The following is a 7,926-nucleotide window of genomic DNA, read 5'->3' as shown; positions in this document are numbered from 1 at the left end:
CGGAGCAGCAGTGTCAGAGCCCCGACGCGCGGGAACGCCGAGTGCCGGCACCGAGGGGAGCGGGGCTGTGGGCCGGCCGGTGCAGGTCCGTGTCAGAAACGCAGCTATATCTCTGCTATCTGCTTTAGGATTTAGCTGGGTTACTAAGGAGGACATCGGGATTTTAAACGTTTCGATAAAGGAGAACCGCGCTCCCAGAAGCCGGTGAGCGCTCAAACAGCGGGCGGTGGTGAGAGGGGCGTCCCGTACTGAGCGGGCACGGCGCGGCGCTGCGCTGGTAGCGTAGCGTGTAGCGTAACGTTGTACGGGCTTCCCGCACCGCTCCGCACCGCTCCGTCCCGCCAAGAGGAGTTCACCAGAAGTGGTGCAGAGGACAGCCCAGGGGCCGAGGAGATGGGCCCTGTCCATCAGGAAGAGGATTTGCTGCGGCGTACGAATGCTCCCAGTAAATACCTGAGGAGTTAGCACCAGGGGGAGGAAAGAACCGTTTAATTTGTGGGGCAAAGCTGTGAAGGAACTTTCAGTCATTTTCTGGAACGGATTTTTGGCTGTGAGAAGTGAAGGCTCTGATTCTTTCACACTAAGATAAGGAAAAACAGAAGTGCAGTCTTAAGATGTCATTTTGTATGTTTACATTCAGCAGACCATTTTACATGACCATCTCTTAGAGGAAGGAACTTGGTGGCCTACAATGTGTCTGTGCTCTATGCATTACACACAAGCTGTTGTGTGGTTATTTCAAGTGAGAAAGGTCTAATGTCTGTCCAAAGGAATAGGAATGGGTTAAACTAAACAAACGATCTGGTAAAAACATGATGCAACTCCTAAAAGTAATTTAGTCCACCCTAGAGTCAAAATTGCCATTGGATGAGTCAGGGCTAAATTTATCACCTCCAAATGCCTACCTTTCAATGCACAGCCGGTTTACTTCGCAAGCTCTCAAATGTATAGGCTGCTCAGTCCTGTGCAGCTGCCACTGTGCAGTCTCAAGATTCACGTCTCAAACTTCACTTATTTCCTGTGTCCATACGGTCAAATGCTATGTGGGAAACTTGTTCCTTAGCACTCTGCCAGCATATTCCAGCGCTGATTTGCCCTGTGATTGCTTATCGGGTCCTATTTCAGCTTGAGTAAGATCTGTCAGAGCAAATCGTGCATGATAGACTAACAACAAATTGCCTGTAGAGGGGTTCACTGCTTGAATCTATTGTGTTGAGCTCTACGAACTTTTCAGGAAAAAAAAATGATAATGACTGTCTGCAAGGAGAAAAGACCCCTGAAAGGGAATGTTTGAAATGTTGTTCTGAGGGGAAAATGTTTTTTCCTTACTTTCTTATCTCTCACCATGTAGAGGAGGAGGTACTGAGCCTTCCTGCTCCCTTGTTCCTTTCCGGTTTGGACAGAGGAGCCCCCATGTCCATCACTAACTGCACTGACCATGTGAATTCCAGTATTCAAAACTTTCCACTACATAAATCTTAATTTCTGGTAACTGCAGATCTTTCTAATTCCGGTTTTGCTTCTCTGTGCCAAAATATCCTGGCTTCTATTTCAGCCTTTATAAAGAAAATAACAACTCAAGCATTCTTGTTTCGGTAGCTCTAGCAAAGCAAAGCCACCAAACTGATCTTGTCCTCCAACAGCAGCATCTAAAACCATTCTGTCAAGCAGAAGGTCAAATATGGGACCTTGCCTTTTATCTTTTCAAAAAAGAAGAAATCTGTCATTTTGAGTAAACTTTAGTGTACTTTTTATTTTTTATTTATTTATTCTTGTTTGTAAATGCTAGACCCAAATTCTAGAAACAAGTGGGCAAAAATTTGTTCAGCTAATCCAGTCTGTAACTACTGGCCAACTTCCCCATCAGCAAATATTTCAAAATCTGACATTTTGTGAAAGATTAAGCTAAAAAGCAACCTGTCTTACCGAGTGAACACCCTCAGCTTAAAAGCAACATCCTCAAAAGCTACCAGTTGAATTTCTTAAAAGCTGAAAGTATTGTTGTGGGGAAGAAGTAGAAAGACCTTTCAAATCTACATTACACCACTTGCGCCAGAAGAGCAATGTAAAAATGAAGTAGGACACCTTTAACAGCATAATCACTGATAAACATTTTACAAGAAAAGGGTGCTGATAAGCTGCTGTCACCAGAATAAGTGTGACTTCTCAGCTTTGTGTCACATAATCAATTATATTCATATATTGATGTTGCAAAAGCATCTTTTTTTCAGTTTTTCTTGAATGTTATAAATGGTACTAATTTCATAAGGCATATGGGTGCCATCATGCAACTTTTCAACTATCTAGCAATATTAGATGTCAGTTTAAGATTGAAAAACAAGTATATGCCACTTAAACAGAAGTGAAGGGCAGGAAAACAAAATGGATTAACAAAACCATGAAAAGTTGGACTCATGCAGAAATTGTCCCAGAATAACGTTTACTGAAAACATGATTCCTCGGGTTCTGGTCTTGTTTCACCTGAAAGGCAAGCTCTTAAGCTGCATAGTGTCAAAAATGATGATCCTTCACCACTCTCTAATGTTCCCATGTCAGAAATCGTAAGACTTTTGTCTAGATGATCATTTTTTAGATAGGTAGCTCAACTCTTTCTCGAATGACCAGTATAAGCCTCATTCCACGTGAAGAATTCCTCACTGGGAATCTCTGTACTTAGCAACAAACCAGATCCAGATGTGTGGCCATCAGACTGGCAGCTCTTAAACCACAAGTGATGTGCTGAGGATAATGCCAGCTTCTTGATTAGACCATAACTGGCTCAAGAATCATTTATAACACAGAAGATGTTTCTCTTCATCCTGTCTACTAAATGGCAGCAGATCAGTCTTGTCAGCACTTAGAAGCCATTTGTAAGCATGCCAGCAGAAGAATACTGTGGACTTAAATATGCCTGTTCATTAACGTTCAGCTTCAAAATAGGAGACTAACAGACCACTTGGTCTTCGTGTCTACTTTTAGTCTGGGAAACAGCTCTTACATTTCATAACTGCCTCCAACATCACAACAAATTGGAGTGCTTAACATTATATTGAAACATAGTTAATTGTATCTTGAATCAAAGTAATGACATTAATCTATACAAATACAAGTAGGGTGAACCTTAGGCGAGCACATGAAGATCAATTCAGGGATTAAGAGACTCTATTTATAGATCATGGAAGCATTGCTCATGTGTTCACATACAGCTCTGCCAAGCAGCAAACTTTCATTGCATTATGATGCCAGCTACAAAATACCATCCCAGTACAAAACAACTTGTGTCATTCAATTTCACTGAAATAAGATGGCAGACTCTTTATAGTATATCCCCTTTATTTGCAAATAAGTTTTGAAAGCAGTAGAAGTCAGTAACCAACTGACCAGGTAAAGATGAATTAAAAGATGAATTAAAAGCTTCACGGTTGAGGCTTTTGTTCTATTTATTCATTTGCTGGGAGGCAGCTCAAACCACGTATAACTGCAACCCCTTGACAGCTTTAAATCCAACCTATTCTATTTGTGAATTTCTTGCTAGTTGAGGATATAAGACCTAATAAATAATGTTGCATTGTAACTCACAGACTGCAAGGTTCACCAGAGGCAATACAGTGTAGTTCATATGGTATGCACTGGGAGTCAGGAGGGCACATGCTAATGATCTGCTGAGGATTCGGGGGAATTCTCCAGCAGCAATCATACTACCAAAGAAACAAGCCAAGAGAAGGTAGTCATTAGTGTGCATTTCACTTACAAAACTGAGTATTGGTACCACAATCACGGAGCTTCTTTTTGTATTACAGCCTGTCTACTCAGCAATGAATAATCTCAGAGAAAGAGACATTTCAGAACCAAATTAATAGGCAGTAAAAGAGAGTATGTATGTCAGTTATACTATTTGACTTAAACTGCAAGTGGCAAGAGTGTGGCTTCTCAGTAAGAATCTTGTTAATCGTGTGGAAATCAAAATGCTAGCTAAACACCTTGTTAGAAGTGAAGGAGATGTGTCCTCTGTCTGAAAGAATATCGTGCCTTGAAGATTGCAGGCATTTAGTAGCGACTGAAAAGCCAGTAGTTTCACAAAATACTCACTGTTCAATTGTAAAGATATCTTGGTAGGAAGTAGTAAGTAAAAAAAAGGTTTTTCTCGCATTTGCTTCTCCAACTATGCAGTAACAGAGTATATTGTTTAAAGAATAATTGTTTAAAAATATGTCAAAGTATAACATTTTTATAGAGCCAGCCGTGTCAGTGTTGGAAATGCTATTTAAAATAGGTACGTGGTGAGAGAATCTTCTAAGCCCTAATTAATTGGTTTCATAAAGCGTTTTCAGATAAACAATGTGAAGAATGTTATTTCTTGTATATCTTTGAAACATGTAAGTGTGCACAATGAAAACTGAAAGAGCTACCTCCGCAACTGGAGTGACTCAGAATTTCCATGATGTTTGTGCCAGTTGTACACATGGTATTCTAACTCAGGATTCTGGAAATATTCTCGGGAATATATTTATTAGCAGGAATTAGCAAGAATCACGTGTAGAAATGATATAGCAAAGAATTATAAATTTGAAAACAATCTGTGAAATTTGCATACATATTATTGTCAGCTTTAGATTACAATAAATTTTCTAATAGAGGAAAAGATATCAGCTGCTCTTATTTTGGATTTTTTATCAACATTATATAGACACTATAAAAGACATAAAAAAACCACCTTGCCCGTTAGTAGGGCAGCAGTGTAAGCCTGAATTTGTTTTCTGTGCTTGCATGGATCCAGTGCTCCAAAACTGCAAGGTCACATTACCTGTACACTCCAATTGAAACAGTACAGGTTGATGCAAACCAGAAAGAAAAAAGTACTAACCACAATAAAAAGATCAAGGAGATAACTTTATCATTATTACTTGAAAGCATTTTTGCTGTGAATTTACATATTTGAATAATTTTAATGCTAATAGTAATTCAGTTATGGAAATGTATGTCTGGCATTCACAGCAGTAGTATGAATCAGATGTAAGAGATTTTAAGAATGTAATTGAGCATGGAAATGAAAAGCTGTTAAATTGTCCTAACAAGGAAGTTCAATCAGAAACAAATCCATTATTTATTCTGAATTCTTTTTCCTCCCAAAGCAGAGAAGAGATACTACCTACTTACGAGAACAATTGCTAGTCCCTGTAAAAATACATGCCGGTGCAAAAACTGAGATCATAACAACAAACAAAAAGCTACTTAGAACATACACAAATCTGAGTTCATGTGAGGAAAAGAAGGAAAGGGAGGAGAATTTGAATAATCTCAGGAACAAACGATTGAAAACAATATGCTTTGTAACCCAAACCTTGCTGACAGATCTCACAGAACTGGCTGGGTTTAACTGGGAGGGTAGAACAGGGCCTCTGGGCAGGCATTCCTGTCTCTGGGACATCCGTGGCATCACAAGTATCTCAGAAATCCCTGCAGTTTGATCACCAAATTCTTCAGTTCTTCTTCAATGTAAGTAAATTCAGCTTCTCCTCTACCCTCTTAGGGGGAAAGGAATCTCAAAACATACAAAGTTCTTTTATGAATTTCCATAGCAAAAAGTCACAGCATGAACTAGCTCAGGCCATTACACAGACCTTGAAATTGTGTTGCTCACACTGAACACTCCCTGACCTTCTGTTTTGCTGGCTAGTGATCAGGACAACCTTCATAGCTATATAATACAATACTGTTGAACTTTTGTCTGCAGCCGTTGATTTGTAGCCATTCTGTTACATGAGATCAAACAAAAGCTTCTGCTAGGGCCAATTTGAACTGCTACAGTTAGATGATTTTTTCCCCTTGGTATTAATTCCTATTATATTTCCTAGATAAAAAACTGAGCATATTAAGAAGGCAAAAGAACAGGACAGCATTTTACTGACAATCACATGTAAGACCTTTTGGGAAAAGGATTTTTGCATTTTTTTCTGATTTGACTGGTGAATATAATCCCATGACTTCACACTTTAAAATGGCTTTGATCCATCAGATAATCATACAGATAATGCCAAAGAAAAGCCAGCTGATTTTTAAAGAAGGAACATAGCATAAATATTACAATGTGAAGCAAATGTCTGAGGCTTACTGTCTACATGTAGGGAAAAACAAACAAGAAAAAAGCCACCTACACCCATCCCCCAAAAAATCACAAGAAAATCTGTTATTTAATATTCAATTAGCTCTCACTTTCAAAACTTTTTGAACATTTTGCTTTTATCTGATAGAATCAAGGTTGTATTTCTTCTTTCCTTTGTCTCATTTCCTGATTTTTTTTCCTTTTTTGTTTTTTTTTTAAGTACTCTAGATTTCTTTCATGCTATTTTCATTTCTGTTCCCTCATTTTTCAGTGACAACTTTTTTATTCCTTTCTTAGGCTGTCTCATAGGTCTTTCTTAGTATTTCTCTTGCATAGCTTTCTCTTCCTCTGATCGAGGCTGCCCCAACCACTGTCCTTTTTGTACATTAGCCTTTCCCTCTTTTCTCCTCAGCCCTCTTCCATATTAATTAGCTTTCTGTAGCATGCAGTGTGTTACTGACAGTATCTTCACATTTTCACAAAGTTCTCTGTAAGCCAGGCAGTCACAAATGTTGGCTCCCATGTGACAAACCAACCTGTGAACGATCATAGAAAGATAGGAGAAAGATAACAATGAAGAAAACTCACTAATGCCCAGGTCATCCCTTGACTGAAAAAAAATACTCCCAGACAATAATGTATCCATCCACACTGTCACCATCTCCCTCATGCTTTTTTTTTCCAGATCCCATGACAACTGATTCATTTCATTTCATAAAAAGTTGGCACTTTACTCCCCTAAAATGAGCTCTCTAACTGGCCCCTTCAGGTTCCCCTGAATGTAACAGGTATATGGCAAAGAAGCAGCAAGCTGTGGTATATCACAGCTTCCAAGGTTTTCAGAGCCTCAGCTATTGAAGGGAAACTGGGCTTTGCGTCCTTTCCATTCCTTGTGCGCCTTGGGGCAAGGAAAACACAAAGGTGCTAGTTTCGTTCTTCCAAGTCAGCAGCATGACTTTACTTTTAAATATAGCCTCTGTGCTGCTTGCTTCTGTATGGTTGGTATACTATGTCTTCTTGTGCCCTTTATCCCACTTAAATCGCTTCCATCTTGCCTAAAATTCGTTCCCTAAAATTCGTTCTGAGAAGCACACCGCATTTTCTTGGTCTCAGTTTTGTCCTAATAATAAACCTAAATGCAGAGAGGTGACATACTATACTCCTCTTTTAGCCACACGCTGCCGTAAATGCTGACACGTCAGGAGCTGTGACGAGTACCTTTCAGCTCCATAATTTAAATTGCTGCTGTATTTACACCAAAGCTCCAGCAGATGGCAAAAAGATCCACCTTATGTTTGTAAGGACAGCGCCTGCTGACAGGACTGTGACGACACAAGTCTGACTTCTCGCTTTCGTACCTGAAGGCCACAAACGTATTAAATTAGTAACTTTGTTCTGTTTGTTAGAATTTGCTGAGTTAATTCACAACTCTGAGCCACTCCTGGACCGACGACGTTAAATACGATGGCCGCCGAAGGAAATAAATACACTCTACCACGTTCACTGAGGCTGTTTGGCTTTGTTTGCCTTTAAAACGTCCGATGCACACACCGAATCGATTGCTTTTATACATAAATTGCACAACACACATACCCAACAGGCGTCAATATTTTAATGTTATTCCACAAATAGTTAAAATAGGCGTCCACGCTTGTTTTGCCTGATAATGCACCAAGACAAATCTCCACACCGCGGCACAGCACTCCCTCTCGCCTTCGCACGGCCCAGCTCGACCCTCCGGCGGGCAGCACACCGCCGCAGCACGCAAGGCAGTGCCTGCCCTCAGCAAACCGCCTCCGGACGCGGCCCCGCTCCTCCGCACC

This window comes from Meleagris gallopavo, chromosome 12 (assembly GCF_000146605.3).
Source record: "Meleagris gallopavo isolate NT-WF06-2002-E0010 breed Aviagen turkey brand Nicholas breeding stock chromosome 12, Turkey_5.1, whole genome shotgun sequence".
Taxonomy (NCBI): Eukaryota; Metazoa; Chordata; class Aves; order Galliformes; family Phasianidae; genus Meleagris; species Meleagris gallopavo.
The sequence above is the reverse complement of the archived record's forward strand: the minus strand, read 5'-3'. Positions refer to the sequence as shown.